A 12,200-nucleotide genomic window follows, 5' to 3' on the forward strand; every position below is an offset into this window, starting at 1 on the left:
GTTGGCAAGGAAAATGATTCCTGGGAAAATGATTCCCGGGAATATGATTCCTAATAACTTTACTTTCCAGTGTTTGGATAATATCAAAATTTTAAATTTATATTTAATTTAAACACCAAACTAAAAATATAAGTGTTATATTGCTAACTCGATACCTAATTGCTAACTACAACTAAATAATAGCCATTAGATATTCAAATTAAGGGCCTAGATCATCAACCACGAAATGTCAATACGATCAAAAAAAACGTCAATAAAGCCATAGGATTAATTCCATAAAATATCAATAGGGGTATTAATGTCAATTAACTACATGTTTAGTTATAACTAACGTTTAAAAGAAATCCCAAAACGTTAAATTCATATAACATATATCAAATTAAAGATAATTTTATAAGGATTCTAACTATATCATACATGCATATGTTCCGACGTCAAAATTTGAAAAAAAATTCAAAATTTTTTCAATTTTTTCGTAAAGCAGAAATGTCAACATACTATATAAAATATGTCAATATAATACATGTAGAATGTCAATATAAGCAATGGGTTAACATTCTTAAAGCATCGTGTTGACATTCTCAAAGCATTGTGTTGATATTTCCGAAACACTATATTGACATTTTCATCTAAAACCCTAATTTGACGTTTTTTTTAATCTTTTTTTATTTTATTAATAAAAACAAAAATTACACATGACAAATTGTAGACCACACGTTTGCTAAAATCCTATGACCTAAATTAGTTGTAGTTAGCAATTAAGTGATGAGTTAGCAATTGATCACTCCCCTTCCCCATGATATGCACCTTCGCTTAGAGATATGACCTCGCACCCTATTTTTGAACTCTACATGTATCTCGCGTTTAACAAAAATTTACACTTTTCCAAAATATTGAGCATCAGTATATATATTCCGTTTGAGGGCTTACTGCCATTGTGGTAAAGAGAGCCGAAGACTCCAGATGCCCATTTTCTTTTCTAAGACTCGTTTGTATTTTTTACTACTACAAATTACTAGTATTATATTGTCGTGGAGTAAATAAATAGTATACTAAGGGGTGTTCGGTTTGTAAGATTGTATTTCGAGATTAAATATATAGTGTGTTTGGTTTATGAGATTCAATCCCAAAACTTAATCATAAATAAATAATCATAATAATTAGTTATAATTAATCCCATATAATTAAAATAATCTCACAACTCAATCCTAAATTATATTCTAATACTATTTTATCTAACAAACAGAACACTACCTAAATCAACTTAATATGACCTATTGATAAAAGATGCACCGAAGTTGGAAACTTACCTTGTGAATGCTTTTATGTCACAAACTTGCAACATGAGCAGTATTTTTTTCTTAAAACCTGTGTGTGTCCCCACCAATAATACATATTTTTTGTAATAAAAAATTCCTACTAACTATTTTTACCACTCCATTAAACTACTAGTAGTAATTATTAAAAACAAAACATAATAAAATTAAAGCTAGACGCAAAATGTGCGCTGTCAATTTTAATAAACTGCTGTACGGATTTTAGAATATATATTTAAAGTATATCTTTGAATAAAAATTACACTAAGTAGCCAAGTTCCCCCACATCGGGGAATATGTTCAACATGATCCACATTTGGGGACAAAAATGTTGGTTTTCCTTGTTTAGTAGAATTGCTTCCTTGAACATTAAGGCAGAAAAAGAAACTGCAAAGCACTACTCCCTCTGTCTTCAAAGAATATGAACGTTTAGTTTGACACGAATTTTAATACTCTCTTTGTCCCCAAAAAGTTGAGGCGTGTTCCTTTTATGTCCGTCCCAACAAAGTGAAATAGAAAAAAAATGTAAAATGAAAAATGAGTCCCACCTTATTAGAAAGAAAGAAGTTTCTAAAATTAGAAAGTTTATATTTTTCAAGAATGAATTAAAAATAAATATTTCATATTTTTCAGGGACGGAGGGAATATACCTTATTTCACTTGAAATAAGATGTAAATTTGTTCAACAATATTTCAAGATATGTTTTCTACTGCTACCATTTTATCTTTACACCAACACACACAAACATTACTCTCAAATAAATGAGACAATAAACAAATATAAAACTATAATATTTTATGAATAAAAATTCATAAAATTCATTTCTGTAATGGGAGCAAATATATACTCCCACAAAGTTAGAGGGCATTTTAACCATTTGATTGTAATTTTAATATGTTTAACAAAATAAAAAATGTGGAAGAATAATTGAAAGACGAATTAAAAACGTTTCGCTTTCATATTTTTCTTTGATTATACTAATAGTACTTCCTCCATCCCATTTCCTTTTTAGTTTGCCTAATTTAAGATATTATTTTTATAGTTTAAAATAAATTCATATCTCTTTTTTTATTAAAATACTCAATTAAAGTATATTTTTTCTCTACTTAAATTTCGTGCTAACTAAGAGTGTGGATAGGTCGAGTGAGACGAAGAGGTCAATCAGTTGCAATCTTCGGTAATCAACATATACTCCATATGCGTAAATATTAAATGAAGATATTTGTAATAGTATGAAAACTTGTCAGACAAGTGGGGGTATTATAGGAAAACAATATTTTGTCTTATTACGAGAGGGTTTTAACTTTGTCGCGACGTCGAAATGCAATTCACCTGGTACAGGTCCCAATTTCCGCTCTCCAAGATAATCCAACACGTGTCGATTAGCGCCACGTGGCCACACCACTGGAATGGGGGCGTCATGGCACGTGAAGTGGGGTCTCTCTTGTGGGGCTTTTGGATCTAGCGCTCTGCTCGCGCCAGCTGGCTTTTTACACTACTGCTCCAATTATCAAACGCGACAAACGGTGACTTCTCCTTTTGTCGTTATCTTCGCCCTCTTTTAACGCTACTCGGAAATCTATGCTACTCCCCATTTTTGGATTAAACTAATTAATACACCCTCGTCTGCAAATAAGAATCTCAATTTTATCCGGCACGAGTTTAAAAAAATGTTAAAAAAATATGTGGAAGAAAGTTAGTGAAATATGAGTCTCATTTATATATATTATACCCTTCATTCATTCAAGATGTCCATATTACCATTTTAATTTGTCCCATTCAAAATGTCCACTTTCTATATTTGGAATTAAATCCATTGCTCCTCTTATCTCATTAAAATATTCAATCACTTTTCCCACTCAACTATTCCACCGAAAACTCTGTGCCACTCAAGAATGTGACCATCTTGAGTTGCACAGAAAGAGTAATTTTAAATGATAAGTGAGTTGAATGATTTAGTGGAATGTGAGACCTCTTACCATTTATAGTACTTCCTCCGTTTCGCCATAGTTGAGGCAAAACTTTTCGGCACGGAGTTTTGGAAATGAATATTGAGTGTGTTAAATAAATAGATAAAAAAGTAAGAGAGAGTAAAATGTAGAAAGAATAAAGTATAAAGTTAATAAAGCAGAGAGAATAAAGTAATAGAGAGTGAAGTAAGAAAGAGAAAAAAGTTACCATATAAGGAAATGACTCAACTATAAAGAAACTTTCCGAAATGGTAAAATGACTCAACTATAGTGAAACAGAGGGAGTAATAATGAACTGAGACTCTTATTCGTAGACGAACTAAAATAACAAAATATTACTCTTATTGACGGTCAGAGGAAGTAATATTGCTCGTCAATAGTATTTTTTATACATTTGAACTCCTTTTTTATTTAAAGGCTAGTTTCCTTATTTCAATAAATGTCTTAAACCTATAATTTTATTGTTAAATTGTGGCTAAAATATTAATCACTATGTTTCCCAAAAAATAAAAATTCTTTCAATTTTAGTAAATTTTTTTCTATCTAATAAGATAGGATCTATTTTCCACTAACACATACTTTCTCCTTCCTAACTAAGTTGAGTAAAAACCCTTAGGTACTTGGACATCTCTAAAAGGAATAGGACTCAATTTAGTTGAGACGGAGGAAGTATTTCTTTCTATCTCTCTTATTTTATTTATTTTATATTAAAACTCATATTATTTCTAAAGTTTCTATTTTTAGGGGACGAAATATTTTTTTATTGTTCTTAATAAAGTGTTATTAAATCGCTTTCATTGTTTTTTTTTCATTAAGAAGTTAAGGATGGAAAGAATAAAAATACAAACAACTTTCTTGTTCAATAATTTAATAAGTTCCCAATAAGACTAGTCCGAAAACTTTGATATCGAGGATAAAAATATCAAAAAGATTTGTTGGCAAGAGCATTCATAATGGAGCGGAGGATAGCTCGTTGATGCATCCTCTGCCATTGCGGGGGCGAAGGATGCTCCCCAATCCTCAGCGCTCTACGCGTCCTTTGCGAACGATTAATCATTTTTTGCATCCCCCGGCCTATCTTCCGCCCAATTGCAGGAGTTCGGAGGATAGGTCGGACGATGCAACACATTTTCATTTTAAAAAATTTATTCTATATATATCACCACATTTTTACATCATTTCACACCTTTCAATCCATTCTTTTCCTCATCTCTATTTCCACTCCTCCACTCTTCCTATCGTTGTTACTTTTTTTTAATTAAGTAAATATAGGGTTTGCTTTTAATTTGTAGTGTTATTTATAGTAATTATTTTGCTAATAATTGACATATCTGCAAACATAAAAAATAAAAAATAAATACAAAATAGTACCAGTTCAAACTATAGGGCGGACTATAGGGCGCACCATTGCAGATAGATTGAGCAGATGATAAAATGTTGATGTGGCGGAGTATAGGGCGCCCCATTGTGGATGCTCTAATTACCAAGAGTATCCATCGGCAGGTCCAATAATTATTCCCCGCACTGATTTGTAGTCATTTGTAGGCACCTCAAAGGGTGAGATGACTGACCCAAGAATTTAAAGTTGGTTGCTTTATACCCCCTTTACAGGGATCAATCCCCTAACTATTTAGTTAAGGATGGACAAATTCACATCCCTATCAACCCTCCCAAGCAGCGACGTCGCGCTCCGTCCAACACCGCCAATCACCCTGCCTGGGGCAACTAGATGCTCCCTCCCCCACACATCACCACGCCCTACTGCCCTTTTTCCACCCTTCAACAGTGTTGCACTGTGACTAATAACAATCTTTAAATATCTCAAAAAAAATCTTTAAATATTTCAAAAATTTTGCTTTTCAAATTAAATTTTATATAACTTTCTAATTTAATTTTTTTTAACATGCCATGCATTAAATTAAATATTTTACTTTATTTTATAAGAATTTTAATGAAATCTCAGTTGCATGTGTCCAGTACAGTAGAAATCTACACGAAAATTTTTAATACTATTATACCATGGTCTAGTTTTACGAGGATAAATTGTACGTATAATACTAGTTATTTTAATGGATTGTTCTAATACAATTATTATGGCATAATCTACTTAAGTATAGAGCTTTCAAAAAGTTGGTCTACAAGCAACCTGAGAGAAGTCAAATCTTACGCTACATCCATCTATGTTTTGATTGTTTTTTAATTTAATATTTAATTTTGGTATTTATAATATATGAAGAAAAATAAATAATACTAGTCGTCGCCTCACTAGGACGGAACCACTACTAAAGGAATGATTGGACTAATAAATGTTGATGTGACAACCACGAGTCACCCCACTAGGATGGACACTAGTCTGACCATTGTGGATTCTCTAAAAACTGTTGTTGATTTCTTAGTGCATGTTCATCTATGTTTGCAGTTTCAAACATAGATGAGTTTAATTGGTCACATAGTTTTAAATATAGATGAATTTTTTTATTTTATTTTTCCTACCAAATGTATCAAAGAATAAAAAATTTATTTCATTATTTCTCATAAATGCGTGTATAGGTTAGGAATTAATTTATAGTACTACTACTTTATTTGATGATATGCGAATGTAGTAATAATGAGTAATAAAATAAAATAAAAACCAATCTTACACACAAAATATACAAAAACAGTAGTAGTAGTAGTAGTATATTACAACTGCAATATATTCTAGAATTGCAATTGTTGATGCTGCTTTAGAGAAACAATTAGTTGAATATATTAAACTTTAGTGATTCGACTTAATAATTTAAGTTAATAATTGAGGTGTATCTTATTAAGGGGGACAATGTGGGATTTAGAGGTCCTATTTAAGATTGTGAAGTGTGAACCAAAGCCACTATGATATATCTACATAATATTCCTACATAATTACAAATAAAGTGATTCTTAAAGTCCCATTAGCTAGGTAGTACTCATAATAGTAGTATTTATATTCTTTATTAGTTAGGTCATATATTTGAAAATAATACTGTATGTACTTTTGATGGGTATTTGTTAGTAGTATCAGCCCCTCTGATATAGATACATGCTTATGGACAACAGGACAAGCTAGGTCACATATATTTAATTCGTATAGTTTTAGTTTCCAAATTTTTGACTCTCTTCGTGACTTGCTATTCATTTTAGGTCGTTAATTTGGGATTGATTTTTTTAATGTAGTTAAATTAGTAGTGTAAAAAGAGAACACTTAATAGTGTACTAACACTTATTTAACTCTAATATATTTATTAAATCAACAAATCTATGTGACCAAATTTTGTACAATCAAAAACTAGTTTATTTGAAAAAAATAAGTTTATTTATGCATTTAATTAAAATATATGGATGCATATATAGTACATGGAAAGTGCATAATATTGTGGTCATATATTTATGATTTGTGTATGATTTTTTAACTTTTTAGAACCATAAATATAATTAGTGCCTACTTTAATTCAAATTTTTAAAATAATAGAAAGAAAATTTAAATATAAAAATAAAAAATGAGGTTAACAGCTAATAAATCTTTTTAACTTGTCCACATACTACATTTATTAATTTAATATATATTAATACATCAAATTATTAATATAACCTTATTTTGGTAGTATAAATCTATTTATTACTGTATATGTCAATTGAATTAGAAATTTATGAATTTTGTAAATATGGACTGAAGCAATTGCACTAGTTGTGCCCATAAACCAAATATAGAAACCTAAATTATTAAATTAAACTTCGATTTGTTGTTAAAATATTGTTTTATAATAGATTGAGAAGTTCAGATATATTGTTGCAACATTGTCCCTTTATTATAGATTAAAAACACCCACATCCATCGGTCACTATTCATTCATTACTCCCTCTCTGTATTTGTTACGTCTCTTATTTATTTTTGAATTGATTTTTCTTTCGTTTGGCAAGTGACACGCTCCTTAGTCCTTACAGTCGTAGAAAACGAATACAAAATACTTTCCCCGTCTACGAATAAGAGTCTCATTTCTATTTAACACAAGTTTTAAGACATGTTAAGAAAAATGGGTGAAAGAAAGTTAGTGGAATATGGGTCTCACTTGTATACATCTGTTTTAAATGACATGTGAGTGGAATGAGTTAGTGGAATGTGGGATCTATTTACCATTTATGGTAATTATGAACCGGGACTCCCATTCGTGGACGGATGGAGTATTTGTCATTTTTGTTGAATAAAAATAAATTTTAACAAAATTTTAGAATTTATAACAATTCATTGTTTACAATAGTAAATAACCATGATCTTGCTTTGTAGTAGTATTCCCTCTGTCCCACTAAAGATGACACATTTTCCTTTTTAATTTGTCTCAATCAATATAACCTATTAGAACTAAAATTGAAAATGACTTTGTTACTAGTACATTATTTATCTCTTTTACATTCCTCCATGGAAAGAGTCATATTTCATAGGACGGAGGGAATGTCACGTCACTTATTATTATTTTTCCATTAAATTTGGATTATATCGGGAACGTATATATTAACTCCATGTGCTATGATAGGTAACATGAAGATCGGAAGAGGGATTAGCTGTAAATGCTGGTAGTATAATTATGCCAAAATGGCATTTTTATTTCCGTCGCAATTAATGATTCCTTCAAAGCACTAATGCAAAAGGAAGAGAAGATATCTCCTTTAAAACTTTTTAATAATTTCATGTGATTATTTAAATACATTAAATCTTTTTATAGTTTCATGTGATTAATTAAACAGATAGTACTACTGTACTAGTTGGCTGTCTAATAGATAAATCGAAATGTTTCAGGACTTTTTAATACTTTCATAATTTGAGTTAATGTTAAATTTTTCATATCGATTAAAAATGCAAGATTGAAGCAATTTTGTTGGTACATATAAAAATAGCCTGCTAGTTTTTTTTTTTTTTATTTATTTATTTACAAATAAGTAGTAGTAGAATTTTAAAGTATCACGGTGGACTCGTACTTGATATTAGAGCATCCACAATGGCAATAGGCCAACTACTCTCTCTCCTTGCCATGTCATCGGCACTAAAAATCCACCTGCCACATCATCATTTTAATCAAATAGGCTAGCCTAAGACCAGCCACAGGCTAGCCGCAATAAAAATAATTCAAAAACAACTACATTTACGGAATTAAATTTACGATAAATTACGAATTAAATTTACGAGACATATACGGGAAAATTCATTCATTTCATTTAAATAAAAAAAGGTACATAGATAAAAAAGTACATAATTAAAAAAAAAAACACCGGGCTTCCACACACGAGCCCCGCCTCTCTCTACTCCTCATCGTCGTCGCCGCCGTCCTCGCCGCCGCCACCCGGGACCTCCACATCGGTGGCATCTGAGCCCCCCATATGTGCCCTCGCGACATCCAAATCGACCCGCATGCTCTCGAGCATCGAGTGAAGAAACCTCTTCTACGTGGGGTCAGTGGCGGCCCTCCAATCTTAGAAGACCGTGTACATCTGCTCCGGCGTTTTTTGACGCGAGAAAAAGGTGTACGCGGGTGGATGGGCGGGGGCTGTCGACTAGACCTCCTGGGGCGATAGGGGGGAGGATCCTCTCGCTGCCCGTTGCGCTCGCTTTTGGCCAACCGGGCGAGGGCGGGTCGCTGCCGGAATAGTTCAGCTTCTGCTTCTTCGGCCACCCAGCGTCGACCCCCGCCCGGAACTTCTCGGAGTCCTTCAGCACCAGATAGCAGTTCCAGAAGGTGAACTCCTTATAAACCCCCGGCTTGGGGAACCGACTCTCCGCTATCCTCCGGGCCGTCCTCCTCGGTCTGCCCACTACGCATCATGCGGAGGGCGTTGGCGTACAACCCGAAAATCGGCCGACCGCGGCCCCGATGCGTTCCCACCCTTCCGTAAGCACTCCTCCCCGTTGTAGTCCTTTCCGTGCGGGGCAGTACCTCTTGTAGGCCGCTATAATCTTAGCCCACATGTTGACGATCCGCTGGTTGTTCGCAACCAGTGGATCGTCGCAAATCGACAACCACGCCTTGGCCGGGCGACGTACTCCTCTTCCGTCCACTTCCTCGGTGTGGGGGTGTCGTCAACAGGCCGGCTGCGACGACTCGCCGACCACCTTGCTCTTCTTCTTCTTCTTCTTCGGCGCGACCCGACTACCCCCCTACTCCCCCCGCCGGAACGGCAGTGTCCGCCTCCCCGATATCGATCCCCATCTCATGTAATGAGAAACGGTCATCCCCAGTGAACTGCGTCTCCACTGGGGTCGACATGTGAGACGAAGCCGTCAAAAAATCAAGAGTGGGACGATAGACCGTGTCCCCCCCCGGTGACCCCTGCATCCCGGGCTGCATACATCTGGGCTGCGGCATCTGGGCATACCTCCCCCCCCGGCGCTTGCCCTCCCTGCATCCCCCCCCTGCATCCCTGCTGCGCGCGCCCGCCATCAACCCCATCAACTGTTGCCAAGGGTTGTTGTACCCTTGGCCCATCTCGGCCGCCCATCCCGCCCATCTGCCCCCATCCAGCATCCCACGGGTACCGTGGGAGTCCGAGATCCGCTCGTCGCCGGACCGAACTCGTTGTTGTTGTTCATCGCTCGATATTGCTCTTGTACGGAAATTTAGAGAGAGAGAAAACTCGTTAAAACAAGTGGTGCAAATGAAAATGAAACTAAAATCACGTATATATAGTGTTTCAAAATTTTTCAAAAAAATAAAAATAAAAAATAGCGCTGTCCGATCGCTCGCCGATCGCGATCCTGCAATGGCGGCCAGCGCTCGCAAATCGGCGTGTGCTTGCCTTGCCTATTTTCTCGACGAAAAGGCGCTGACCGATTCCAATGATTCGGCTAGCCGACCGGCTAGCTACATGAATCGGCTAGCCAGTGCGCTAGCCGCCATTGTGGATGCTCTTATATGTGTGAGAAGATCGATATATTGAGCACCATTCATGAACCTCTCTATGATTCTTCCATGCTATTACTATTATTTTATTATTTTTGTATTTTTGTCATGTATATTTAATATTATGATTAGAAATATAAAAATAATTGTAAAGTGATAAAAAAACATTAAAAATTGTAAAATTAATTTCTTTATTGAAGATAAATAAGACCCACTATAAATATATTATTTATATGATATAAGAGAAAGACATGAAAAAAGAAAAAGAAAATTACAAATTAAAACCACAATAAATACTCAAAAATGATGTTAAAATTTGATCGTCTATTTTGTGATATTTATAGCATAAATAGACGATCTATGCTTCCACAAAATATGTTCCATTTTTTATGATCTATATTCCCTTTATTATTTAACCATGTAAAATAAATATATATAAGTGTTGGAAACTATTCATTAAATATCTGAAATAAGTCCAAATCGTACAAAAACAAAAAACTTTCATAATTGTTTTGAAAAATATGTAACAAGCTTTGCGGTTCACAAAAATAATCGTCACTTTCAACAAAAAGTAATCCTCAACTCAAGACTAATCTTAATTGGTCTTACAAAAAAATTCAAAATTATTGCAATGACACCTCAATGAAGTGAAGATTATAAACTTTAATCGAGTGTTAGTGTCTATGTTTGAGGAACATTTATGCAACTTGTTCGTGGAAAGTGGCAAAGTCATGCCATGATGCATCGCTTAAAGTTTATTCAAGTTGCATATTTTCATTTTTTATATTTGTTAATATGCAATTATTGTTATATAGTACAGTAGTACTTATATCTTAAAGCCAAAAGCTTGTTTACCTTTAAATAGTCAATTATGAAATGAAACAATTAATGCACCTCCTTTTTTTCTTTTTCTTTCTGATATTAATAAGAGGGGTTATTATGCTTTTCCATACGTATTTATTTTGTTATATGCATTTATAAGTAGTGTACTTTAATACTTTTCTATTTTAAAAATATAACCAATAATATCTTATCAATTTTAATATCATTTGATCATACAGTCATACCTGTATCATATCTAATATATTGTAGCAATGGGGAGTGATCAATTGCTAACTCATCCCTTAGTTGCTAACTATAACTAATTTAAGACTATGAGATTTTAAAAATCTTGTGGTCTCCAATTTGCCATGTATAATTTCGTTTTTCAGTTTTTAATATTAAAAAGATAATAGCAATTATCAAATTTAGGGTTTAGAAATACAATATCAATACAGTGTATGAAATACATCAACACGAAGACATAATAATGTCAACTCAATTTCAGTATTGACATTTTACAAGCATAATATTGACATATTATGTAAGGTATATTGACATAAATCTGTTCGTAAAAAATACGAAAATTCAAAAAAAAATTCAATTTTTTTTCAAATTTTGACGTCGGAACATATGCATGTAGTATATCGTTGGAATCCTTATAAAATTATCATTAATTTGATATATGTTATATGAATTTAAAGTTTTGGGATTTTTTTAAAAGTTAGTTATAATTAACTTGACATTAATACCCCTATTGATTTTTATTGGAATTAATCATATAGCTTTATTGACGTTTTTTGTTGGTCGTATTGATATTTCGTGGTTGATGATTTAGGCCTTTAATTTGAATATCTAATGGCAATTATTGAATTGTAGTTAGTAATTAAGCATTGAGTTATCAATATAACACTCCCCTTATAGTAGTAGTACATATATTTTGTACATGATGTTTACTCAATGAATATTATCAGTGTTGCAATATAAACTAGTACTCCGTATTAATTATGAAATAAATACGAATATTATCATGTCATTTTCGAGTCATTAGGCAATGGAGGATACGAAAGAAACACCTTGTTTATTACAGACAAATATTGCATTATTGTCAGCAAGCTGCTATCTTCTAAACTTCTACTAAAACACTCATTCATTCTTATTGGCTAAATGCGAATTAGTATAACTTCTA

The sequence above is a fragment of the Salvia hispanica genome, chromosome 5 (genome assembly GCF_023119035.1).
Source record: "Salvia hispanica cultivar TCC Black 2014 chromosome 5, UniMelb_Shisp_WGS_1.0, whole genome shotgun sequence".
In the NCBI taxonomy this organism is placed as follows: domain Eukaryota; kingdom Viridiplantae; phylum Streptophyta; class Magnoliopsida; order Lamiales; family Lamiaceae; genus Salvia; species Salvia hispanica.